The sequence below is a fragment of the Stenella coeruleoalba genome (assembly GCF_951394435.1).
Source record: "Stenella coeruleoalba genome assembly, chromosome: 4".
In the NCBI taxonomy this organism is placed as follows: domain Eukaryota; kingdom Metazoa; phylum Chordata; class Mammalia; order Artiodactyla; family Delphinidae; genus Stenella; species Stenella coeruleoalba.
Window position 1 is genome coordinate 142,657,457 of NC_137149.1, and position 27,711 is coordinate 142,685,167.

General features: G+C 40.6%; 1 protein-coding gene across 6 annotated transcripts in view; it reads left to right on the plus strand.

Annotated features, from left to right (window-relative positions):
- ABCG2 (ATP binding cassette subfamily G member 2 (JR blood group)) overlaps window positions 1-27,711 on the plus strand; it is a 133,152-nt gene that overhangs the window by 20,595 nt on the left and 84,846 nt on the right. Inside the window, exon 1 of one of the 6 annotated variants that reach the window (XM_079920888.1) lies at window positions 6,042-6,063. The exons of the other annotated variants lie outside the window; for them this stretch is intronic. The gene's annotated coding sequence lies outside the window, so the exon portion shown is untranslated. Of the gene's footprint in view, window positions 1-6,041; window positions 6,064-27,711 lie in introns of those variants that run through there. 6 annotated transcript variants of the gene reach the window in all.

Sequence of the window (27,711 nt, forward strand, 5' to 3'; positions counted from 1 at the left end):
CCAGTAGATAGCAAGACTATCTATTGATGCCACTCAAAGCAATAAAATTATCTTTTTTTTTAAAAAAAAAGACCTAATAGACAACTTGAATAGACCTATATCTTAAAGTACTTGAATCAATAATTAATAACCTTCCAAAACAGAAAGCACCAGATCGAGATGGGTTCACTGGGAAATTCCACCAAACATTTAAGGGAAAATTCTACCAATACTCTACCATCTCTTTCAGAAGATAGAAGCCAAGGGGATACTTCCTAACTCACTCTATGAGCATTATCCTTACAGCAAAACCAGATAATGACATTACAAGAAAAGAAAACAAAGGACAGACCAATATCTCTTGTGACATAGATGCAAAAATCCTCCATAAAATATTAGCAGATTGAATCCAATAGTGTATGAAAAGAATTATATACTATGTGGGATTACACACCCCAAATTTTTCACAGCATGGCATATATTTCAGGTAGGCAAGGCTGGCTGAATATTTGAACTAAATTATTGTAATCAGTCACATCAACAGGCTAAACAAGAAAAATCACATGATCATATCAAAAGATGATAAAAAGCATTTGATAAAATGGAATACTCATTCATGGTAAAAACTCTCATCAATCCAGGAAGAGAGGAGAACTCCCTCAGCTTGATAAAGAACATCTACAAAAAGCCTACAGTCAACATCACACTTAATGGTGAGAAGCTAGACGCTTCTCAGGAACAAGGAACAAGGCAGGAACAAGGCAATGATGCTATCTCTCAACACTCTTTTTCAGTTATCGCACTGGGAGTCCTAGCAATGCAATAAGACAAGACATTATGGCAATTGGGAAGGAAGAAATAAAACTGTTTTGGGCTGCAGATGACATGCTTGTCTATGTAAAAAATCCAAACAAATCATGAACAACAAAAACAGTAACAGCAACAAAATGGGAAAAGAATTTGAAAATGAATAGATACATGTGTATGTATAACTGAATCACTTTGCTGTACACCTGACGCTAACACAACATTGTTAATCAACTATACTCCAATATAAAATAAAAATTAAAAAAAAGCAATAACAACAACAAAAACTCCTGGAACTAATAAATGATATAGCAAGGTTGCAGGATGCAAGGTTAATAAGCAAAAAGTCAACCACTTTTCTATATACTAGCAATGAACAAGTGTAATTTGAAATTAAAAATACAATACCGTTTACATTAGATCCTCAAAAGTGAAATACTTAGGTATAAATCTAACAAAATATGAACAAGATCTGTGTGATGAAAGCTACAAAACTCTGATGAAAGAAATCTACGAATAACTAAATACAGAGATATTCCATATTCATGGGTAGGAAGATTCAATATTGTCAAGATGTCAGTTCTTCCCAACTTGATCTATAGATTAATGCAATCCCAATAAAAAAGTCAGCAAGTTATTTTATAGATATTGACAAACTGATCCTAAAATTTATATGGAGAGGCAGAAAAACCTGGTATAGCCATAGCCAACGTAATACTGAAGGAGAAGAACAAAGTTGGAGGGCTGAGACTACCTGACTTCAAGACTTACTATAAAGCTACAGTAAGTAAGACAGTCTGATATTGGTGCAAGAATAGGCAAATAGATGATGGAGCAGAATAAAGCCCAGAAAAAGACACACGTGAATATAGTCCACTGATTATTGACAAAGGAGCAAAGGCAATGCAAATGGCATAAAAATAGTCTTCAACAAATGGTGCTAGAACAAATGGACAGCCACAGGGAGGACAAAAAAAAGAATCGAAGCACAAACCTTACCCCCTTCACAAAAATTAAAGTGCATCATAGACCTAAATGGAAAATGCAAAGCTATAAAACTCCAAGAAAATAACATAGCAGAAAATCTAGGTGATCTTGGACACGATGATGACTTTTTAGATACACCACCAAAGACAGGACCCATGAAAGAAATTATCGATAGGCTAGGCTTCGTTAAAATTAAAAGCTTCTGGGGCTTCCCTGGTGGCGCAGTGGTTGGGAGTCCGCCTGCCGATGCAGGGGACACGGGTTCGTGCCCCGGTCCGGGAAGATCCCACGTGCCGTGGAGCGGCTGGGCCCATGAACCATGGCCGCTGAGCCTGCGTGTCCAGAGCCTGTGCTCCGCAACGGGAGAGGCCACAACAGTGAGAGGCCTGCGTAACGCCAAAAAAAAAAAAAAAAAATTAAAAGCTTCTGGTCTGTGAAAGACAATGTCAAGGGAATAAGGAGACAAGCCACAGACTGGGAGAAAATATCTACCAAACACATATCTGATAAAGGACTGTTTTCCAAAACATACAAAGAACTCTCAAAACTCAACACTAAGAAAACAAACAACCCCATTAGAAAATGCCAAACACTTGAACACAGTGTTCACACGGTGTTCAACACAGTGTTCAAGTACCTCACCAAAGAAGATATATAGATGGCAAATAAGCATATGAAAAGATGCTCCACAACATGTCATTATGGAATTGCAAATTAAAACAGGAATAAGATACCACTACACACCTATCAAAAAGGCAAAACTCTAAAACACTGACAGGGATTTCCCTGGTGGTGCAGTGGTTAGGAATCTGCCTGCCAATGCAGGGGACACGGTTCGAGCCCTAGTCTGCGAAGATCCCACATGCCGTGGAGCAACTAAGCCCGTGCGCCACAACTACTGAGCCTGCGCTATAGAGTCCGTGAGCCATAACTACTGAAGCCTGCGCGCCTAGAGCCCGTGCTCCGCAACACGAGAAGCCACTGCAGTGAGAAGCCCGCACACCGCAACGAAGAGTAGACCCCACTCGCCGCGACTAGAGAAAGCCCGCGTGCAGCAGTGAAGACCCAACGCAGCCAAAAAATTTTCATATAAATAAATACATTTATTTTAAAAAATTCTTTAAAAAAAACAAACACTGACAACATCAAATGCTGTCCAAGAACTTTCATTCATTGCTGGTGGGAATTCAAATTGGTACAGCTACTTTGGAAGACAGTTTCCCAGTTTCTTACAAAACTAAACATACACTTACCACGGGATCTAGCAATCACATTCCTCAGGATTTACCCAAATGAGTCGAAAACATAGGTCCTCACCAAAACCTGAACACAGATGTTCATAGCAGCTCTAGTCATAACTGCCAGAACTTGGAAGCAACCAAGATGTCCTTCAGTAGGTGGATGGATAAATAAACTGTGGTACATCCAGACAATGGAATATTATTCAGTGTCAAAAAGAAATGAGCTATCAAGCCGTGAAGAGACATGGAGGAAACAAATGCACGTTACTAAGTGAAAGAAGCCACTCTGGGAAGGCCACATGCTGTGTGCTTCCAACTACGTGACCTTCAGGGAAAGGCAGAAGTATGCAGACAGTAAAAAGTCAGTGGTTGCCGGGGGCAGCAGGACAGCAAGGAATGTGGAGCACAGAGGATTTTTAGGGCAGTGCAACTCTTCTGTGTGACAACACAGTGGTGGATATCTTTGTCGAAGTCCATGTGCACCACCAAGAGTACACCCTGATGTAAACTATGGACTTGGGGTGATAATGAGACGTCCGTGTCTGTTCATCACTTGTAAGAAATGTTCCACTCTGGAGTATTATGTTGATTTGGGAGAGGCTGTGCTTATAGAGGGCAAGGGGTATATGGGAACTCTGTACTCTCTTCTGTCTTGCTGTGAACCTAAAACTGCTCCAAAAATTAAAGTCTATTTAAAAGGAAAAAGAAAACATATAAGTATTTAATGAAGAGGCATGTATGTCTAAACAACACCACCGAAACCAGCGTGACACGGAAATTATTCACTTAATGCCGGGCTTTTTGGATCCCAGTTCTACTGCATCCTAATCTGTCACCTTGGCCACCTTCCTGCTTCCTCATCTGTCACAAAGGAGACCCCTATCTCCTAGGTTGCTGAGAGGACAAAACCAATTAAACCATGTTAAGTGTTTAGAAAAGTGTCTGGTAGTTAGTAAGTATACAATAAATGTTAGCTATTATTATTAATATTAAGCAACACAACATTTTATAAATGTATCATGCCAGGAGATGTCATGTCTGTCGGGAAAAAAAAGGTACACATTTTCTTAATATAAGTATATGCCCTAAAATATGGTAGAAAATAGCATAATATGACAACATATGATCCATAGACCAGATAGTCTCTTTTGATACTCCTAATTAAAAGCAGCTATTTGGTGACCCTGTTATAACGTGAAGCAGAGCGATCATTAAAATATGCAAAAACATCGTACGTAAGTATGAGATTCAGGTCGAGGAGGTGCACAATTATGAAAATTGAGGGAGATAAAGATTATTGGATGACATGAGTCAAAGTGAGATTTTGCAAATAAAATGTCCAATATCATGTTAGTCCAGAGATTCTTGAAGTGGGTTGTTAGGCAGGACGTATCTGCCCCAGGAACTGTTCTTTTTTTTTTTTTTTTTTAATTGAGTAATGTATTTCATACAACCAATGTTAAACTACATTAAGACTCTATTCTTTTGATTTTTTAGTTTCTTCTGATATGTATAGTCTAGGAATTCAGAAGATACAGAAAAGGAAAGGAGAGGCAGCAAGAAAGCTACAATGGACAGGGCAGAGTGATTAGAGGGTCTAGTCCCGTGGTTCTTGTGTCTTGATGTGTAAGAGTCACCTGGAAGCTACTAAGGAACACAAGGGCCCAGGTTCACTGAAACAGGAATGGGTCTGGGTCTTTGTATTTTTACCAGATTTCCCAGACGATGGTGGTAGGGACCAAGGTTTGATCTAGACTGTCTATCTAACTAATCTCTTCCTTACTGCTCAAGGCCCAGGAAGGCGCAGCATGGACATCAGCTGAGCGCCAGCTAGAAATGCAGACTCTTGCGCCCCATCTCAGATCTACAGAGTCAGAATCTGCCTTTTCAGCCAGATCCTCGGGTGGTTGCAAATGCACATTAGGGGTGGAGCAGCCTTGGATTTCAACCTGTCTGCAGGTTAGAATCCTCTGGGAGAGATTCCGATTTAATTGTGTGGGGTTGGCCTGAACTCTGGAGTTTTTAAAAGTTCCCCAGGCTATTTAAATTTCAGCCATGTTTGAAAAGAGAGCATAGTAGCCAAAATCACAGCATGAATATAGGTGCAGTACTATCATGTTTAGCTCAAAGGGTCTTTTTTTTTTTAAATAAATTTATTTATTTATGCCTTCATTGGATCTTTGCTGCTGTGCGCAGGCTTCCTCTAGTTGCGGCAAGCAGGGGCTACTCTTCGTTGCGGTGCGCGGGCTTCTCATCGCGGTGGCTTCTCGTTGCGGAGCACGGGCTCTAGGCGCACAGGCTTCAGTAGTTGTGGCTTGAGGGCTCAGTAGTTGTGACTCCCGGGCTCTAGAGCACAGGCTCAGTAGTTGTGGTGCACGGGCTTAGTTGCTCTGCAGCATGTGGGATCTTCCCGGACCAGGGCTCGAACCCGTGTCCCATGCGTTGGCAGGTAGATTCTCAACCACTGCACCACCAGGGAAGTCCCGCTCAAAGGGTCTTTAACAACTGCAGTATTCTGTGGGCTGCCCCCAGCATGGTACTCATGGGACAATATCCATTAATGCCCCTCAACAATTTAGAGAGATTATATTTGTAGAATTATTTGTTTGAATAGTTTAGTAACATAAAACTCTCCTTAGTTTCTCTTTTCTCTTTCACTCCCACCCAGATTCCTTACCCTAGCAGAGTAGGTTTCCATTCAAATATATCTTTTTTTCTTTAAGATTTTTTTTTGGATACGGACCATTTTTTAAAAGTCTTTGTTGAATTCGTTACAATATTGTTTCTGTTTTATCTTTTTGGGGGTTTTTTGGCCGTGAGTCATGTGGGATTTTAGCTCCCCGACCAGGGGACGGACCCACACCCCCTGCATTGGAAGGTGAAGTCTTAACCACTGGACAGCCAGGGAAGTCCCCTGTTCAACTATATATTTAATAAAACTGTTTGGCGTTCAGCAAAGTATCAGTAAAATTAGACTCCGTTCATAACCATTGAAAACACTGAGGATGATACAGAAGACTGTACTGCAGCTTATTCAGGGACTGCAGAGGTGAGGACAGAAAGGCGGATGGATCTGAGGAGGAGGTACAAAGATGAAAGAACTGAGGGAAAGCAGAGAGAGTGAATACTTGCTTGTTCTTTTTGGTTTTGTAAACTCTTAATGACAACTGGATTCTAGCCACTGGATTCAATGACCCAAAGCTGCAGCCAGCTGGCAACCATGGCTTGTTTACAAAGAAAGTCATAGTTAACAAATTGTGGGATGATTTCTTCCACGTGGTTTAATTAGAGTGTTCCAATATTGAGGCTCCAAGATGACATGACAGCTACACCCGAGGAACTAGGTTTTCTTTAAACCTCATAAAGAAAAAGCGCAGCTGAATGTTATTGATGGTATCAAAGTAAAATTTTGATCCCAGTGGCACAAGGCTAATCTTTATAGATGACCCAGAGATACTGACTTTCTGTTTTTGCACCAGAAAGTCTTAAAGCAGCAGCCAGACCAAAGGTGTCTCTGTTCCTGAAAAGAGAAGATAACCCTCTAAATATAATTACATACCTCCTTTTAATCACTTTGCAGAGCTTCTATTTTTCTCTAGTTTTCTTCTCTTCAAGTAGGAAAGAATTTTGTTGGCTTCGGAAGGAGCCAACATACTCTACCTAGAAAGAACTCAGGCAAGTCAGTCCCCGACTGCAAGAATAACAGGTATGGGATATTGGTTATATTTGCTTAGTGTACCATTTGGGTGCAAAGGATGACTTTACTATAGACGTTCAGTAATCAACAGCGTGGGCGTAAAGTTGCTCACCCCCAGTGGCCACATGTGTCTCTGTGTATGTAATAGTTTTGTACCTCTTCAGCGGATTTCAGGTTCTGGATCAGCTGGCCTCATTTGGCACAGTAAGAAAACTCCATTTTCTTTTATTTGTTTTGTTGCCTACAATAAAGGGGGTCGTTGACAGTGTTTTGAAGGAATGGAGGACTTCGGTTGCTTTTGATGAAAAGAGATTGGTGATTCTCTCCGTCATAGAATGATTAATTGCATGGTTTTGGAGGATTCGGATACTGATAGGAGTATTTGATTTCATAATTTTAAGAATAGTTGGTTCTGCATGGAACTAGACTTGAGGTCTTCAGCTGCTGCAGTATTTGTCAGTGAAATACAAAATATGTTTGTGATTCCACAGACCAGGAAGGCCAGGCTGGCCCGAACAGTGCTACTCAGCTTCCTAAGAGTGGTGCCAATTCTTTGCTTTGGCTTTGCCTTCCTAAAGCTGCTTCCCCCTCGGCCAGGAGCTGTTCACCCTTTCCCGAAGCACGTCTACCAGCTGGGGCGCATTAGGAAATGGCCAAACAATTCCTTTAGTTCTGTTTCCTTCAACTTCCACTGGCAGAGAACTTGACAGCCTGTCGTCTTTCCTGAAGCACAATCACCGAAGCTGTTGGCGTCTCGGGCTCTTCTCTATAAAATGATTGCAAAGTCTTCCAAAGACCCGGCAGACCGCAGCATGCCAGCTCACCACTGCGCACATTACCCCTCAAGATATGGGTTGCTTGACTTTCTCTCCGTTTATTTGGTAAAGCCAGGATTCTAGTCTTAAAAATACGTAAGCATTAAACCCCTTGGGCGTGTGTTTCAGTTACATTTTCAGTTGCAAAAATTCTTTTCTGTCTTGGAAAAGTAGGGGTCTAAACTTTTTTCACACTGCCTTCTGATATACACACTGATTCCAACTCACTTGGTGTAAAATATATATATATATATATATATATATATATATATGAAAATATATAAACAACCCACAGATGCATACTTCATTCTGAAAATTTACTCTCTTCCTTCACTTTCACCAACATACTTTTATCTCCCCTTTCAATGTGGTAACCTGTCCCATCACTTCTTCCTTTACAGTGCTTCAGAAATGTATGTCTTTCTAAAACCTGTGAACTTAGTTTACCTTTTATTCCTTTATATCTGGACTGTTTTCTAACTACTGTATTCTCTGCCAACAGTGCTCACTTCTTTAGTCTAACTTAAACCATCCTACACCTTGTCCCTAGTATAATCTTTATTCTAGAGCCACTAAACTCTTTCATCTATCCTTACTGTTGAAAACCCATTCATTCTTCTCCCTATGGAAAGAATCAGGTCCAAACCAAACTCCTGAGCCTGGGAAAAACAACCGTCACAGCCTGGAGCTAAGAGGCCTTTCCTCACTCTTCTTTTGTAAACAGCTGGGCTGCAGTGTGAGAGGATCTACGGGCATCTTAAAATCACATCTGTTATTTTCTCACTTCCATCCCTTTGGCACACACAGGCTTCTGTCTGCTTCTCAGACCTTTCCCCATTCTTACATCTTCAAACCTAATATGTTTTTCAAGGCCAAGGTCCTTAAAGACCAGCCTCCTCCTTAAAGGCTTTTTGACCCCTGTAGCCTACAGCAGTCTCCTACTTTGAGCTCTTAACACTTATTCTCACTTATTGGCAACTTGTCACTTACTGCCTCTTGTATGTCTTCAAAACGACTGTCTCCTATTATCATTTAACTTTGGGATGTTTATAACTTATCCCCTCAACTAAATCATGAACGCCTTCATTCATTTATTAATGTTAACTGGGTTTACCAAGTGCCAGGTACTGTGCTATAGCTGTGAGGAGAAAGTTTGTTTTCTCCTTACAGTGCAGTTCTCAAAGCAGATTTTTTTTTAATGTGTAACAAGTAGGTTTCAGGCATGATGCTCTAGCAGAGACTTCTGCTACACTCCTCAGTGTCCGGTGGAGAAATCTGTCAAAGGTACTGAAGTATATTAAAAGGATAATTTTTATTAACTCTTCCTGGGTCTTCAACACTATGGACTTCCCAGTTATTGCATGAGTTCAGTTAGACTCCCTACCTACTGGTGCTTTTATAAAAATTGTATTTTAGGGCTTCCCTGGTGGCACAGTGGTTGAGAGTCCGCCTGCCGATGCAGGGGACACGGGTTCGTGCCCCGGTCCGGGAAGATCCCACATGCCGCGGAGCGGCTGGGCCCGTGAGCCATGGCCGCTGAGCCTGCGCGTCCGGAGCCTGTGCCCCGCAACGGAAGAGGCCACAACAGTGAGAGGCCCGCGTACCGAAAAAGGAAAAAAAAAAAAAAAATTGTATTTTAACATCACCGTTAGAAGCAGATTCTGTAAGATGGTGTGATATGGTTAACTATTAAGTGGTATAAACGGGGATGGATCCTAGGCTCCTTTTTTTTTTTTTTTTTTTTTTGGTATGCGGGCCTCTCACTGCTGTGGCCTCTCCCGTCGCGGAGCACAGGCTCCAGACGCGCAGGCTCAGCGACTATGGCTCACGGGCCCAGCCACTGCAAGGCATGTGGGATCTTCCGGGACCGGGGCACGAACCCGCGTCCCCTGCATCGGCAGGCGGACTCCCAACCACTGCGCCACCAGGGAAGCCCCTAGGCTCCTTTTTAACTGAAATCTTAGTGATAAGGACCTGTGATCAGTTCGAAAAAATACCCTTCTTCCACTGAGACTAGAGACAAGCAGGCTGCTATGGGCTGATGAGATATACTAAATTTGAGCTTTTTTGATCCTCTCAAGGGATGTTTTGGGGGGCTGAAAAGCCTATTCAGAAGTCTACTTGAATTTTAGAAATTAATATTTGGAGATCAAAGTTATAAATTCAAGGCTCTAGTTTTTCTCAAGTCTGTAAATTCAGTTTACTGATGCGATTGCGCTGTTTAGAAGTCTAACACATTTTATTATTCACTTCTAAGAGCCCTTTCAGTAATGTTTGGTCTAATTTATAAACTCATTTAATTTAACACTTCCAAACACTTCGTACGTGGAAGAAGGAAATTCAGTTTCCCTAGTGTGTTGGGGGACCCCTAGACCACCCCGACCTTCAGATTCACTGGAAGGATTTACAGACCTCAGCGTGTAGGTCTACTCATAGCTAAGGTTTATTATAGCAACGTAGTAAGAATACACAGGCAGATTGTAAGGGAAAGACAAAGGCAGAGTCTGGAGGACTCCATCTGTAAGCTTCCCTGTGCTCTTTCCCTCTCACAAGGGGTCACACAGAACATGCTCTTTCCCCAGCAGTGGAAACTCAACAACATGTGTGCAGTATATTGTTTTAAATTTAATGTTTATTTTATTTTGGAGTATAGTTGATTTACAATGTTGTGTTAGTTTCAGGTGTACAGCAGAGTGATTCAGTTACTCATATACATATATCCATTCTTTTTCAAATTCTTTTCCCGTATAGGTTATTACAGAGTATTGAGTAGAGTTCCCTGTGCTATCCAGTAGGTCCTTGTTGACGTGTGCAGTATGTTGGCCTGGGGAAGCCACTCGAGAGTTAGAGCCCAAGGTTTTTATTGGGTGCTGAGTATGTAGACGCGCTCTGCCTAGCATGCGCCAAAATTCCAGACTCCCCAAATGCGAGCAGGCATTCAGCCTAAACCATAGTGTTTGCACAAGCAGTCTAGGCAAAGTGAACCATCCTTATCAGTTAACTACTGCATAGGAACACTCCGTGACTCAACTTCCAGGTGCCAACCAAGGGCCAACCTCCAGAGCAGACGTTTCTAAGGATAGCAGTCTCAGACCTGCTGTGTGAACTCTTTTCTGCACACTTAGGTACTCCTATTTTCTAATTTAACAAAATAAGACTTTCCCAATTGCTCAAATAATGCATATGAAGAAAATAATTGAAATAATTCTGGTAAACCCTAGTTCTTTTAATTTTATTTATTTATTTTTATTTTTTGAACATTTATTTATTTTGGCCGTGCCGAGTCTTGTGGCACATGGGATCTTCATTGCGTTGTGCGGGATCTTTAGTTGTGGCATGCGGGGTCTTTAGTTGCAGCATGCGGACTTCTTAGTTGCGGCATGCAGACTCTCAGTTGCAGCATGCGGGATCTTTAGTTGTAGCATGCGGACTCTTAGTTGCAGCATGCATGTGGGATCTAGTTCCCCAACCAGGGATTGAACCCAGGCCCCCTGCGTTGGGAGCACAGAGTCTTATCCACTGGACCACCAGGGAAGTCCCCAATGCTAGTTCTTTTAAATGTCCTGTTATTTACTACAAATTTAGTAGGATTTCAACTTTAAATCAAAAGCCTAAATCACTTATTTAATTATACATTTGAAATTGGACTAATGGACCAAATTCTATTAAATAACGTAAATTTATAAAATAGCAAATAGATAAAAATTCTTTAATATCAAAGTATTAACATGTATTTGATTATCTTAAACATTTCTAGGATTAATTCCAGTTCTTCCTAGAATGAAAGATGCTTTAACACTAAGGAAACTATGTCACCCCTAACACTGCTGGCAGATATCTTAGCTGGTATGGTAGCGTGACCTGGAACTGGAGATTTCTGCAGAGGTTGAGTTCTTGCCCTGACCTTGAATTGTGGTTGATTAGGTAACTTAAAGGTGAGTTATTGTGATATCCCTGCATTTAGGTTACATATTAGCTAATTCTTCTGACAGCTGACTGAAGTCTGCAATTTACGCTAGTTTAAACATTGACAGGACGATGCTTTTTTTTTTTTTTTTAATTGTGGCAGAGGGACCTTAATCTAATTGTTTATTTTGGTCTAAATTTAAAGCTTTTTGGACTTAATGAAATTCTTCATTCTTTCATATTCTTGCTATCTTTTAGGACCATACATTTTTAGAATATTTATTATTCTAAATATTATTAGATTATTAATATTATTATATTATTAGAATATTGGGTATGCATTTATGGTTTTACCTGTGTGATCACAACTTTCAAAGTAATTTATCCCCTTACGTGGTTTTTTTTAAAAATAGATTCTTTAAAGGAGCAGTTTTAGGTTTATAGCAAAATTGGGTGGAAGGTACAGAGATTTTCCGTATGTCCTCTGCTCACTACCCCGAACACACTCTCCTCCATTAGTGATATTCCCTATCAGAGTGGTGCATTTGTTCCAGTCAGTGAACCTACATTGACACATCATCACCCCAAGTCCATAGTTTACATTAGGGTGTACTCTTGGTGGTGCACATGGACTTCGACAAAGATATCCACCACTGTGTTGTCACACAGAAGAGTTGCACTGCCCTAAAAATCCTCTGTGCTCCACATTCCTTGCTGTCCTGCTGCCCCCGGCAACCACTGACTTTTTACTGTCTGCATACTTCTGCCTTTCCCTGAAGGTCACGTAGTTGGAAGCATACAGCATGTGGCCTTCCCAGAGTGGCTTCTTTCGCTTAGTAACGTGCATTTGTTTCCTCCATGTCTCTTCACGGCTTGATAGCTCATTTCTTTTTGACACGGAATAATATTCCATTGTCTGGATGTACCACAGTTTATTTATCCATCCACCTACTGAAGGACATCTTGGTTGCTTCCAAGTTCTGGCAGTTATGACTAGAGCTGCTATGAACATCTGTGTTCAGGTTTTGGTGAGGACCTATGTTTTCGACTCATTTGGGTAAATCCTGAGGAACGTGATTGCCACGTCCCATGGTAAGTGTATGTTTAGTTTTGTAAGAAACTGGGAAACTGTCTTCCAAAGTAGCTGTACCAATTTGAATTCCCACCAGCAATGAATGAAAGTTCTTGGACAGCATTTGATGTTGTCAGTGTTTTAGAGTTTGGAATTTTTTTTTTTTTTGGTTGTGCCACGCAGCGTGCAGGATCTTAGTTCCCTGACCAGGGATTGAATCCAGGCCCTGGGAGTGAATGTGCAGTGTCCTAACCACTGGACCACCAGGGAATTCCCTAGAGTTTGGCCTTTTTAACAGGTGTGTGGTGGTACCTCATTCTTGTTTTAATTTGCAGTTCCATAATAACATGATGTGGAACATCTTTTCATATGCTTATTTGCCATCTGCATATCTTCTTTGGTGAGGTATTTGTTCAGGTGTTTGGCCCATTTTTTAATGGAGTCGTTTGTCCTCTTAGTATTGAGTTTTAAGAGTTCTTTGCATATTTTGTTTAATAATCCTCTGTTAGATATGTCTTTTGTAGGTATTTTCTTCCAGTATGTGCCTTGGTTCTTCATTGATTTTCTCTGTTGATTTCCTGTTTTCAACTTCATTATTTCTGCTCTAATTTTACTTTTTCTTTCTTTTTTTTTGGCCACCCTGTGGCACGTGGGATCTTAGTTCCCTGACCAGGGATCGAACCTGGACCCCCTGCATTGGAAGCACAGAGTCTTAACCCCTGGATGGCCAGAGAAGTCCTGAATTTTACTTTTTCCTTTTCTCTGCTTTGTATTTAATTTTCTCTTCTTTTTCTCATTTCCTAAGGTTGAAACTCAGATGACCCATTTTAGATCTTTCTTCCTTGCTAAAATTAGTACATTCAATGCTATAAATTCTCCTCTAAGCTCTGCTTTTGCTGCATTCTACAGGTTTTGATAAGTTGTATTTTCCTTTTCATTTAGTTCAGAATCTTTTTAATTTCTCTTGAGATTTCTTCTTTACCTATATGTTATTTAAAGCGTATTGTTTAATACAAACAGAAGAAAAACAGACTCATCGATACAGAGAAGAAACAGGTGGTTGCCAGAGGAAAGGGTGCTGGATGGTGAGAAATTGGTGAAGGGGATTAAGAGGTACAAACTTCCAGTCATAAAATGAATAAACCATGGGGATGTAATATACAGCGTAAAGAATATGGTCAATAATATTGTAATAACTTCGAATGTGGACAGCTGGTTACTAGACTTATTGTGGTGACCATTTCATAATGTATGCAAATGTCAAATCACCATGTAGTACACCTGAAACTAGCAAAATATTGCATGCCAACTATATTTTAATTAAACTAAATAAAATAAGACTGCGTTGTTTAATTTCCAAATATTTTCAGATTTTGTAGCTGTCTTTCTGTTATTGACTTCTAGTTTAAATTCATTGTGGTCTGAGTGCAGGCATTGTATGATTTCTATTCTTTTAAAATTATTAAAGTGTGTTTTATGGCCCAGAATGTGATCTGTCTTGGTAAGTGTTCCATGTAAGCTTGAGAAGAATGTGTGATCTGCTACTTCTGGAGGAAGCAGTCTCTAGACGTCGATTATATCCAGTTGATTGATGGTGCTCTTGCATTCAACTATGATCTTTCTTAATTTTTGACTGCTGGAAATGTCCATTCTGACAGGGGTATTAAAGTCTTCAACTACAATTGTGTTTTTATCTGTTTCTCCTTGCAGTTCTATCAGCTTTGCTTCGTGTGTTTTGATTCTCTGTTGTTAGGTACATACGCATTAAAGATTGTTATGACTTCTTGGAGAATTGACCCCGTTATCATTATGGAGCGTCACGTTTTATCCCTGGTAATTTTCCTTGCTTTGAAGTCAGCTCTGTCTGAAATTAATATAGGTACTCCTACTTTCCTTGATTAGTGTTAGCATGGTATATCTTTCTTTATCCATTTATTTTTATTTATTTATTATTTTTTTTTTGCGGTACGCGGGCCTCTCACTGTTGTAGCCTCTCCCATTGTGGAGCACAGGCTCCGGACGCACAGCCTCAGCAGCCATGGCTCACGGGCCCAGCCGCTCCGCGGCATGTGGGATCTTCCCGGACCGGGGCACGAACCCGTGTCCCCTGCATTGGCAGGCGGGCTCTCAACCACTGCGCCACCAGGGAAGCCCCCCATTTATTTTAAAATATATATGCATGTATATATTTAAAGTGGGTTTTTTTTAAGGCAGCATGTAGTTGAATCTTATTGTTTGATACATTTTGACTATTTCTGTCTTAATTGTTGTGTTTAGACCATTGATGTTTGAAGCAATTATTAATATATTTTGATTAGTATATACCACGTTTATTATTGTTTTCTATTCATTACCCTTGTTCTTTGTTACTGTTTTCGTCTTCCACTCTTTTTCTGCAACTTGTGGTCTTAGTTGAGTGTTTTATATGATTCCATTTTCTCTCCTTTCTTAGCATATCAATTACAGTCTTTTTAAAACTTTTTTTAGTGGTTGTCCTCAAATTTGCCATATACATTGCAATATACAACTAATCCTAGTTCACTTTCGGATAACACTGTACCACTTCTTGGGTTGTGTAAGTACCTTATAATAACAAAATATTCCTGATTCCTCCCTCCCATCCCTTGTATCATTGCTGATATTCTGTTATCTGTTAGACTATTAAGAATAAGAAAGATAAAAGGTTTTTTTGTTTTTATTCACATCTTTATTGGAGTATAATTGCTTTACAATGGTGTGTTAGTTTCTGCTGTATAACAAAGTGAAGCCACTATACACATACATATATCCCCGTATCTCCTCCCTCTTGTGTCTCCCTCCCACCCCCCCATCCTACCCCTCTAGGTGGTCACAAAGCACCGAGCTGATCTCCCTGTGCTATGTGCTGCTTCCCACTAGCTATCGATTTTACATTTGGTAGTGTGTATATGTCCATGCCACTCTCTCACTTCGTCCCAGCTTCCCCTCCCCCTCCGTGCCCTGAAGTCTGTTCTCTACGTCTGCATCTTTATTCCTGCCCTGCCACTAGGTTCATCAGTACCTCTTTTTAAAATTCCATATATATGCGTTAGCATACTGTATTTTTCTCTCTTTTTTTTTCTTTGATAAAAGGTTTTTATTTACCTTCACTTATTCTTTCTCTAATGTTCTTTCTTTATGTAGGTCCAAGTTTCTGACCTATATCAATTTCCTTCTCTCTAAAGAACTTCTTTTTAACATTTCCTGCAAGGCAGATGTACTGGCCACAACTTCCCTCAGTGTTTGTCTAAGAAAGTCTTCATTTCTTCTTCGTTTTTGAAGGATAATTTTGCAGGGTACAGAATTTTAGGTTGGTTTCTTTTCTCTCTCAACATTTTAAATATTTTCCTGTACGTTCTTCTGGTTTACATGGTTTCTGAGGAGCAGTAGGAGGTAATTCTTTGCTTCTCTATAGGTAAGAGGCTCTTTTCCTATGGCTTCGTTCAAGATGTTTTTCTTTGTCTTTGATTTTCTGCAGTTTGGATATGATATGCCTAGGTGTAGTTTATTTGGCATTCAGCCTGCCTGGTGTTCTCTGAGCTTCCCGTGGTTTTGTGCTGTTATGGACTAAATGTTTGTGTCCCCCCAAAAAATTCATATGTTGAAATCCTAACCCACTTGTGATGGTATTAAGAGGTGGTGGTGGGGCACCTTTGAGAAGTAATTAGGTCATGAGGGTGGAGCCTTCATAAGTGGGATTAGTGCTCTTATAACAAGAGCTATGAGAGCTTGCTCTCACTCTCTTTACTGTCTGCCATGGGAGGATACAGCAAACCAGGACACAGTTTTTCATTGGAACCGAATCTCCTGGCACGTTGATCTTGTACTTCTCAGCCTCCAGAACTGTGAAAAATAAATGTTTATTGTTTAATTAAGTCATCCAGTCTATAGTAACTTGTTATAGCAGCCCAAGCTGACTAAGACATGTGGTCCTACCCTGGCACTGGTTCCCACAGAGGTTCTTGTTTGTGGGTTTCTGCTCTAAGTGCAATTTTAGGGAAGCAGTTTGTCCCATGGACTCACTTCTCTGACAGATCTAAGAAAAGTTATTGAATTTTCAATCTCTTCAGCTGTTTTATTTGTTGTTAGGAAAGAGTGATGCCTTCCAAGGTCCTTACATATCTGACTGAAAATTGGGAGTCTGCTTGAATGGTTTTAAATGCCAATTTCTGTCCTCAACAGTGATGGCCGACACACTTTTTTGTATGTTTCTATGTCTGAATTAGTTGTCAAATGATTAATTGCTCAAGCAGCAAAAATTAGTACTTGGTAGTGTGGGGAAGGGGAAATTTCCCCCTTAACCCCTCTTGAGTTCTTTTGGCTGGTCTAATAATTGAATTAACACAAGACAAATTAACAGGAAAATAATTTAATTTGTACACACAAAGGTCTCATAGAAATAGGACTCCCCCTCCCCCAAGCAAACTGTTTATATATTATTTTTAGACAAAGAAACAATTATTTGCAAAGATTTAACAAAACAAAAGGGGCTTGTTCTTGGGGTAGCCGACTAATGAAGAAGTAACAAAGTTAGTTTATATAGCTTTCTCAGCCTTGGATTCCCTAACTCTGTTGATAAGGATGCTCTCTATCCTCCTGGTATAGGGAGAGTACCTTCACACACTCGATTTATTTCCCACTTGCACAGGGAAAGAGAGGAGTCAGAGTGTTAGTTTTCTTTTCTTTTTTTTTAATATTGTTTTTTTCACCAGCTGTTTCTCAAGTAACATTCAAGATAATTAGAATTCCACTGAGGCATTTTTTGGGATGTCCTGTGGCTGGGCCCCAATAGTTCCCTCCTCTGAAACTTCCCTGGAAGTTTTACATATTAAAAATTGAGCTGTTCCGTTTCAAAGTCTCTTAGTCTTGACAATAGGTCACTTCCGTTAAACTCATTCAGGAGGTGGTAGTGCAGTTGGGTTCCCAAAGTTAGGCCTATGGTGCAAGCAGGTATTTAATAAGAGGCATTTCTATGGAGACAAAAGAAAAACAGTGGTTAGTAATTGGATCAAATTATAGATAAGTTGTTGAGTTCTCAGGGTAGCCAGGTGAGAAGATTTCTGGATTTCAGGGTTGAAGCAGCTTTTGTAGTTTGAATGTCTTTGATGATGTCATCCGACGTTCAGGTAAACTTTCTGAGTGGCCCATATAGCAACAGGCATGAGGAAGATTGTCTAAACGTGAGTTATTGTGGTGATTTTTCCAAAATTTATTTTAAAACATCTAGCTTCAGTTTCTAGGACTTTAGGAAAAGGGACAGTTTTAGTTCTCAATGATTCCAAGTTAAAAGGGAGGGAGAAAATTAAAAGTGCTAGCCTGGGGACTTCCCTGGTGGCACAGTGGTTAAGAATCCGCCTGCCAATGAAGGGGACACGGGTTCGAGCCCTGGTCCGGGAAGATCCCACATGCCACGGAGCAACTAAGCCCGTGCACCACAACTACTGAGCCAGCGCTCTAGAGCCCACGACCCACAACTACTGAAGCCCGCACGCCTAGAGCCCGTGCTCCGCAACAAGAGAAGCCACTGCAATGAGAAGCCCGTGCACTGCAACGAAGAGCAGCCCCTGCTCGCCCACGGACAGCAACGAAGACACAGCACAGCCAAAAAAATAAATAAATAAATGTTAGTTTGGAGAGTTGTAGCCAAATATTGGAGGAAACTAGAAAAATTCAGGGTTCAGTCCAGTTTTCAGAAAATAACAAAACCTCAAGGGAAATTAATAGCACCAGAATCTAAGATCCACAAGTGTGTATTTTAGTTCCTGCTGAAGCTTATTTTTTCTTTAAAATCACCCTCATTTTTACCAAAGATAGCCACACTAAGGCTAATTTGTTTGCAAAATAAGTCTAGATTCAACAAACTTGGCCTGCTTATTTACAGAAGTGCAGCAAGAATAGTGGTTGACCATATAGGCTCTTTTAAATCTGCTTCACTGGAATTTTTCATAAGGAATCTCCAGACTGAACTTTTTTTTTTTTAATCTTTTGGCTGCGCTGCCCGGCATGTGGGATCTTAGTTCCCCAACTAGGGATTGGACCTGTGCCCCCTGCATTGGGAGCACAGAGTCTTAACCACTGGACTGCCAGGGAAGGCCCCTCCAGATTGAACTTTTAACAGCCTCTTGAGGCTAAGAAGCCAAGTCAAACGTTTGTCATCAGAATTTGCCTGCAGTACCCATAGATTTGGGTGAATTCCTCTCTTCTTGAGGTCCCTAAAGTATCCTGAGGTTCCTGGGCCTGCCAGAAAGTGTGACCTTCCTTACTCACCTGGTAAGGCACAGGGAACCCTGTAAGCAAGGTACCAGGCTGTTTCTCCAAAGGGCTTTGTTGCCTCCATAGAGTCAATCTTATTTTGTTAAAGTTGTCTGGTCATAGCTGAGTCTGTATATGTCTCTCTCAAATATGCTCTTCCAGTCAAAACTTTAGTAATATAATCATTTTCCAACTGTGTCCTGTTATAAGGAGAACAAATTTTTTTGTGTGTGTGGTACGCGGGCCTCTCACTGCTGTGGCCTCTCCCGTTGCGGAGCACAGGCTCCGGACGCGCAGGCTCAGCGGCCATGGCTCATGGGCCCAGCCGCTCCGTGGCATGTGGGATCTTCCCGGACCGGGGCATGAACCCGTGTCCCCTGCATCGGCAGGCGGACTCTCAACCACTGCGCCACCAGGGAAGCCCAAGAAGAACAGATTCTTATTGAACATATGCAAATAACTATATTGCCAAGAAAAGAATGTTCACTGAGAGTTTCTGAATTCTGGAGGGATCAGGTAGGGAGGAAAAAGATAAATGTTTCAATTTTGCTTACAAAGGTATAATTTACCAAATTGCTCTAAGTCATAATTAGCTTGAAAGAAAAGAGAAAAAAGTTTTCTTAAATTTGAAGAAACAAAATGTTAAAAAAATCTGCAATGTTTCAAGTTCTTAAAAATCATAAAAAATTATGATCATTTTCCTCATTTCATTTAGTCCTTTGTAATTCTTGTTCGGCTTAATCTTTTGTTAGAAGTTTTATGCAGTCATCAGTTTCTCCATTCTGTAAATTTTTTATCCAGTTCAATGATATAATTTGAAAGTCACCAGAAACTTGTATTCTAGAGTACTTGTTAGCTTCCTGTCCATGAATTTCTCTGAAGGTGAAACACACTTGCAGGAAGTTTTTGTAAAAGCATCTGAATGAAACACTAATTGTCTGTAAATGATAAAAGTCTTTAAAATGTCCTTTATTTAAGATCTGATCTGAAATGTGACACACAACATTTTAAGACAATAACTAGAATCATGACTGATAACATTAATTAGGACATGTCCAAATTTTAGGAATTTCTTAAAATTTTAGAGCATTTATATTAATAACATTTACCCAAACAATATAACCTAAGAAGTTTAACATCATTTATTTGACAATGCTTCCTATGTAATTTAACCTACCCAATTAACCTAATTAGTTTAAATCTCTCTTTTATAAGAAGAGAAAACAAATCTTTTCACGTGTTCCAGGAACTCAGAAAACTCCACAGTTATTACTGGGTCAATAAGACTTCATTTAGAGTTATGATATTTGGGAAGATTGTCAAAAATATCAAAAAGGTTTTAAAACACTTGGTCAAATAGGGTCATAGGTCACTGTGAAACCATACTTAGTTATCCATTTAATCAGAGCGACAAAGACTTCTCAGGCAAACACATAAATAGTTATAAAAGGCCTTAGCTCTTTTAATACTGAAAAGACTCAGTTCTTTTTTTTAATTAAGTAATCAGAGACCTGATAAAGACAAAATATAGAATCTATATTTTTCTAGATAGATTACATTAAAGGTAAAGAAAACCTTTGTTTGCAGTTTCTCATTGAAAGTAGACCAATGACCTAAAAAAAGACTCTGTCCTATTTTAAAAAAATATTTATTTATTTATGTATTTATTTATTTATTTGGTTGTGCCAGGTCTTAGTTGCAGCACGTGGGATCTTTAGTTGTGCATGTGGGATCTTTTAGTTGCAGCATGTGGAATCTAGTTCCCTGACCAGGAATTGAACCTGGGCCCCCTACATTGGGAGCACGGAGTCTTAGCCACTGGACCACTAGGGGGAAAAGGCCTCTTTCCCTCTGTTTTTTCTCTTTTATTTCAGTTGGTAGAACTGAATTAATGCAGGCTCAGTCTCAGGTGATTGAGGGCTATGTTTACATTTCAAAGATAAGATTTTAAGGGACAGAGAATGAAAATATAAGTTTTCTCCTAGGAGTTTTGGAGTATATTTGTCTATTGTCATAAGTCTTAGAGTAATTATTATTAACTTTTTTCCTTAAATGCAGGACAATTTTTCTCCAATATCCTGATCTTTTTATAGTGTCCACAGGCATTTTGAGAGAAATAGGCAAGGTTTGGGGATTGGTAAAGATAAACGGGCCTTAACTTGTTTCTAAAGTTGCATTTCTGGTTTTCGTAGAGATTTGCAAGACAAAGATAGTTGTTTCTGTTAGCCCTTGACTATTAGCTTCCAGCTATCTATTTCTCGGTTATTTGTAGGAGGGCCTGGGGAATTGCTAAGAAGATGGGGTGATTTTTTTTCTTATTATTGAAGTATAGTTGATTTATCATTTTATATTAGTTTCAGGTATACAGCATACGGATTCAGCATTTTTATAGGTTATACTCCATTAAAAGTTATTATAATGCTATAATTCCCTTTGCTGTACAATATATCCTTGTTCCTTATCTATTTTATGCATAGTAGTTTGTATCTCTTAATCCCATACCCCTAATTTGCTTCTCCTCCCTCCCTCTCCCCTTTGGTAACCACAGCTTTGTTTTCTATATCTATGAGTCTGTTTCTGTTTTGCATATACATTCATTTGTATTATATTTTAGATTCCCCATATAAGTGATATCATACGGTATTTGACTTATTTCACTAAAGATGATATTCTCTAGGTCCATCCACTTTGCTGCAAATGGCAGAATTCCATTCTTTTTTATGGCTGAATAATATTCCATTACACACACACACACACACACACACACACACACACACCATTTCTTTTTTATCTGTCTGTTGATAGGCATTTGGGTTGCTTCCATACTTTGGCTATTGTAAATAGTGCTGCTGTGAACATTGGGGTACATGTATCTTTTCAAACTGTATTTTCACCTTTTTTCCAGATATATACCCAGGAGTGGGATTGCTTGATCATGTGGTCGTTCTACTTTTAGCTTTTTGAGGAACCTCCATACTGTTCTCCATAGTGGCTGTATCAATTTACATTCCCACCAACAATGCAAGAGGGTTCCCTTTCTCCACATGAACAGCGTTTGTTATTTATACACTTTTTTTTTTTTTTTCGGTACGCGGGCCTCTCACTGCTGTGGCCTCTCCCGCTGCGGAGCACAGGCTCCGGACGTGCAGGCTCAGCGGCCATGGCTCACGGGCCCAGCCGCTCCACGGCATGTGGGATCTTCCCGGACCGGGGCACGAACCCGTGTCCGCTGCATCGGCAGGCGGACTGTCAACCACTGCGCCACCAGGGAAGCCCTTATTTATACACTTTTTGATGATGGGCATTCTTACAGGTGTGAGGTGGTATCTCATTGTTGTTTTGATTTGCATTCCTTTACTAATCAGTGATGTTTAGCATCTCTTCATGTGCTTGTTAGACATCTGTATGTCTTCTTTGAAAAAAAGGTCTGTTCAGGTCTTCTGCCCAGTAATTTTTTTTAAAGAAGGGGAATTCATGCTGGATCTTTGTTTTAGGTCTGACTTCTGTTCTTTCATCTTTTTTTTTAATATTCATTTATTTATTTGGTTGCACTGGGTCTTAGTCGTGGCAGTCTGACTCCTTAGCTGTGGCATGCGAACTCTTAGTTGTGGCATGCATATGGGATCTCGTTCCCTGAACAGGGATCAAACCTGGGTCCCCTGTGTTGGGAGCACAGAATCTTAACCACTGTGCCACCAGGGAAGTCCCTGTTCTTTCAACTTAATAAGAGATTCCCTAAGGCTAGCTGTTACACTTTGTGTGTGTGTGTGTGTGTGTGTGTGTTGTCGTTTCACTTTGATCTTCCCATAAGTACCAATATGACAGTTGTTTATGATGAGAGCTCTAATATTTTTCCTTTTAAATATAGCCAATTTAAAGGATTCATTGCTTGGCCACTGGTGAGTAGAATCTTATGTTTCAAACAGTGACTCAAACCAATAAGCCTTTTTTAATGGCTTAACCAGAGATGCAAGAGGCATCTCATAAGAAAGTATGTAGCCCTCATAAGATCCACAAAGTTCATTCCCAGAGTTAATCTGAGAAAGTAAAAGCCTTTTCATCGCTACAGTTGGTAAGAATGGTGTAGTGAAAATAGTGTCCCTGGTTTCCCACAAGAACGTGGGATGCCTCCAGTTATAGGCCTACTGATCTGTGACACTGGGCAGGTGCTACTGGATCGGGACTTTTCTAGCATTAACAAGTGAAGGTTGAGACAACAAAGGCCCTTTATGGACTAGGATCCCTTGTGATAAATTCCCCTGAGAGCTGGCATGGCTGGACAAGGAAAGTGCTGTCTATGACTCTGTGTCTCGGAACCCCAGTCTATTCCGCTGGCCACCAGACGCACCCCCGTAAGTACTACTTTCAGATGGTGGAGACCGGAGAGAACATTCTCCCTGGTCATAAAGCCAAGCTCTCAAGACATAGAACAAGATGGAAGAAAAGCCTCGTCCAGTTTTTACATAGGGGACCTACAGCAAAGTTTGTCTAAGTAGATACTGGTCTGGTGAGAACTGTTAACTCACCTGTCTGTGAGGCCGTCTCAAACGCTGGCTACATAAAGGGCCTCTGCCTGCTATTCTGCCTATGGCTCTTCCTCCTTATGAGAAATTGCACAACAGAGACAAAGAAAAACAGTGGCCATCTCTGGGAGGAAACGATTAATAAGGATCAAAGTACTCCTTCACCAAATACCAGCACTGCTATTTCCCCAGGAAGCCGTTCCACGAATATCTTCTCTTAATCTAGGTTTAGAAAGGGAGAAAAAGGACTCTCGCCACTTCTTCCTTCCATTGGACCCCGCAGGCAGAGATCTGGGAGACTGATGTGGTGAGAACCCTTACCTCCTGCTGACCTTTGTCAGAGGTCCCTGGATTTCTCTGCTGCAGCCTTGGGGTGGGCAGCAGAATGCAGCCAGTGTCCTGCCAACTACGCCGGCTTTTGGGAAGGGGAGATTTCCCCTTACCCCTCTTGAGTTCTTTTGTCTGATCTAATAATTTAATTGACACAAGACAGATTAACAGGAGAAAAAAACAATTTAATTCATAGGCATGAATGTCTCTAGAAATGGGACCCGTGAAGTAACCAAAGCAGGCTGTTTATATAGCATACTCAGACCAAGAAACAACTCTTTGCAAAGGTTTGACAAAACGAAGGGGCTTGTGCTTGGGGTAGCGGACTAATGAAGAAGTAACAAAGTTTACACAGCTTTCTCAGACTTGAATTCCCTAACTCTGTGGATAAGGATGCTTTCTGTCCTCCTGGTAGAGGGAGGATACCTTCACGTAGGAGATTTATTTCCCACTTTGAGGGAGAAAGAGGAGGATCTGAGTGTTTTTTTTTTTTTAATATCGTTTTTTTCCCACCAGCTATTTTTCATGTAACTTTAATTTAAAATAATCATTATGCCATTGAGGCATATTTTGAGGTAGCCTGCCCTGGGCCCCAACAGTAAGCAGTACTGAGGTAAGATCAACTTAGTTAGGAGGCTGGCCTCACTTATGTGGGCCCAGAAACTGGATCTTTTCACTGTATACTTGTGCTGTTGGAGCTCATAGTTGCCAATTCACGACAATTCAACTCAAGAAATTGAGGTATGAATCAGAAGGATAATTAATTGATTATCTTACGGGACATTCCTTCCAATGACTGAAGTACTCAAGTCACCTACTTCAGTGTATCAGAGTAAAGATAAGTGTATATACTTGAGAGCTTTTCCATCCAAGTAATGGAAAATGCTTGTGTGAGCTGTCTCAACCCATAACGGAGAAAAACATCTTTAGGGGCTGGAAGTTTCCTATTGCCCTGACCCAGTGTTAAAAGTGTAGTTAAGGATTCTCAAACTCTAATAATTGTGGCTAGTGATAATAAAGACATGATTTACGGGATGGTTCTCATGTGCCAGGAACTCGGCTAAGCACTTAATCCTCACAGAATCTTCCGAGATAAAGATGATGACACTTTGGTAGATGAGGAATGTTAAATCCCGTTCATCCTGCAGTGCCAGCTTTGCTTTACCAAAAGTGGCCCACTAGGCACTCGAATTCCACAAATCAAGCTCACCCACACCATTAGTAAAACCCAGAGGCAGGATTCAGAGGTAGTACTCTCTGAGCTCACCATATACTATCTCGGACTGTTTTTAGTTTCTATATAGACCACATCCTTGTGTTAACACATTAGTTTTTCTGATAGGCTACCCTAAAACTAGTTACAAAGGATTCAGTTTTAGCTTTGGCCAGTTAATAAAGGTGATTGTGAAACGTTTTCCACGAAATTTTATAACCTAGTATGAAAATTAATAAAGTGAAACCTCACTAAAATGAAGTAGGGAGACCAGAAGGGGGAGCTCTCACCCAGTACAACTCCACATCAATTACAGGAAGGATTGTCAAGTACAGAGCCCAAAAGAAGAGTCAACAGAAAACAATCATCGTTTACAGCCCCCAACAGGAAAAGGTGTACAGTGCACCTCCTAGAAGAAATCCACTACTGGCAACTCAGCCAATGAGAAACCGTCATTACCCCGAACTGTCACTTTTCTCCCGTGGACTTTCATTCAAAACAACCTTTCCCAACTTCCCCTCTTTTCTTTATAAAATAATGTTCCTCTCCTTTGTTCACTGGACTTGCCTATGGTTTTCGCCATGGCATGTTTGTCCCAAATTGTAATTTTCTGCTATCCCCAGATAAACCCATTTTTATCAGTGAAACAACTGACTTTGATCTTTAAGATCAATACTAGGATATTTTAAACATATAAAATAGTAGAGACTATTGGACTTCCCTGGTGGCGCAGTGGTTGAGAATCCGCCTGCCAACGCAGGGGACACGGGTTCGAGCCCTGGTCCGGGAAGATCCCACATGCCGTGAAGCAACTAAGCCCGTGCGCCAGAATGACTGAGCCTGCGCTCTAGAGCCCATGAGCCACAACTACTGAAGCCCGTGTGCCTAGAGCCCGTGCTCCACAAGAGAAGCCACTGCGATGAGAAGCATGCGCACCGCAACAAAGAGTAGCCCCCGCTCGCTGCAACTAGAGAAAGCCCACACGCAGCAACAAAGACCAAAAAAAAAAAATATATATATATATATACATACATACATACATATATATATATATCTCAATCAAGTCACTTTTCGTCTCAAAACCCTCCACTGGTTTTCTACATTTAACCAAAAGCTCAAAGAACCAATGAGCCTCTAGGCCCTATACCATCTGCCTCCCCATTAGCCATCACTCCATCTCCCTCCCTTTACCAGTACCCTAGCCCGTTTATATTGTGCCTTGAAGATGCCAAGCACTTCCAATCTGAGAGTCTGGGGCCTGCTGCCCCCTCTATAGCACCGCTCTGATCTCAGTATTTTCCTTAGAATTAAGTTTAGTCGTAAGGCTGTGGTATAAAACAATATAGATGTCTACCTCTCATGTTCAAGAAATCCAGAGGTAGGCATTCCAGAGAGAGTATAACAATCCCCTGGTTTCAAGAACTCTCATTCCTTCTATCTTGTTGCTTTGCCATAGGTAGCTTCTGTTCTCAGTCATCTCATGGTCCAAGATAGCTACAGGAACTCCGGTATGTTTGGACTCCAGCCCACAGGAAAGGGGAAGCAGGAAAGAGGACTCTATGTTTCTAAGAAATGTTGGATAAAGGAGGACATGGAACACCTGATTTTTTTTGTTTGTTTGTTTTGCGGTACACGGGTCTCTCACTGTTGTGGCCTCTCCCGTTGCGGAGCACAGGCACCAGACGCACAGGCTCAGTGGCCATGGCTCATGGGCCCAGCCACTCCGCGGCATGTGGGATCCTCCCGGACCGGGGCACGAACCTGTGTCCCCTGCATCGGCAGGCAGACTCTCAACCACTGCGCCACCAGGGAAGCCCTGGAACACCTAATTTTTTAAAATGTTTTTTGAAGTTAAACCTTTGCTGTCTAAGTAGAATCCCATTGCCCTTCATGGGAGCCTCAGAGGACAATAATAAAGTATTCTTTTGAACTGAACTTATTTCTTTTAACTTTTTTTTTTTAATAGATTTTATTTATTTATTTATTTGTTTGTTTAAGGCTGCTTTGAGTCTCCATTGCTGCACACGGGCTTTCTCTAGTTGCGGCAAGCAGGGGCTACTCTTTGTTGTGGTGCACGGGCTTCTCATTGCGGTGGCTTCTCTTGTTGTGGAACTCTAGGTGTGTGGGCTTCAGTAGTTGTGGCTCCCAGGCTCTAGAGCACAGGCTCAGTAGTTGTGGCGCATGGGCTTAGTTGCGCCACGGCATGTGGATCTTCCCGCACCAGGGCTCGAACCCGTGTCCCCTGCATTGGCAGGTGGATTCTTAACCACTGCGCCACCAGGGAAGCTCTGAACTTATTTCTAATCACTCCACTCGTAAAAATGTAGTTAAGCTTGATCTTTTTGTACCACCTGTGGCCGAGGAGAATTTAGATCTTTTTTTTTGTTTTAGCAACAGAAATGTTTTTTAAACTTAAAAATAAATGCACAGCTCCAATGTATTAAAAATATATTTATTATTATTTATATGTTAACATTTATACATTTACTTATTAGGAAGTAAGTCAATAAAAGCAGTATTTTTGATGAGCACAAAAATGTTGTGGAAAGTATTTATTATAGTTGCAGAAAGTCTCCAAAATAAATTTATTTCTGCATTTGGTTGTAAAGTATCAAGAAAAATCTGATTCACAGACTGTTAGTCGGAAATAGCATTTGTATTGTTTTGTTCATCTTACAATTTTATGATTTTCTCTGATTATAAACAGAGATGACAAGAGAAGATATATTCTGAGATACATATAAAAATGACACAAGTTAACACACAGGCTCCCAGTGTGGTAGATAGTACACGAGAGGATACAGTAAGTATGTTTATATACAATTTCTTAAATGTCTTAAATGAATAGATAAATACATATATACACATACG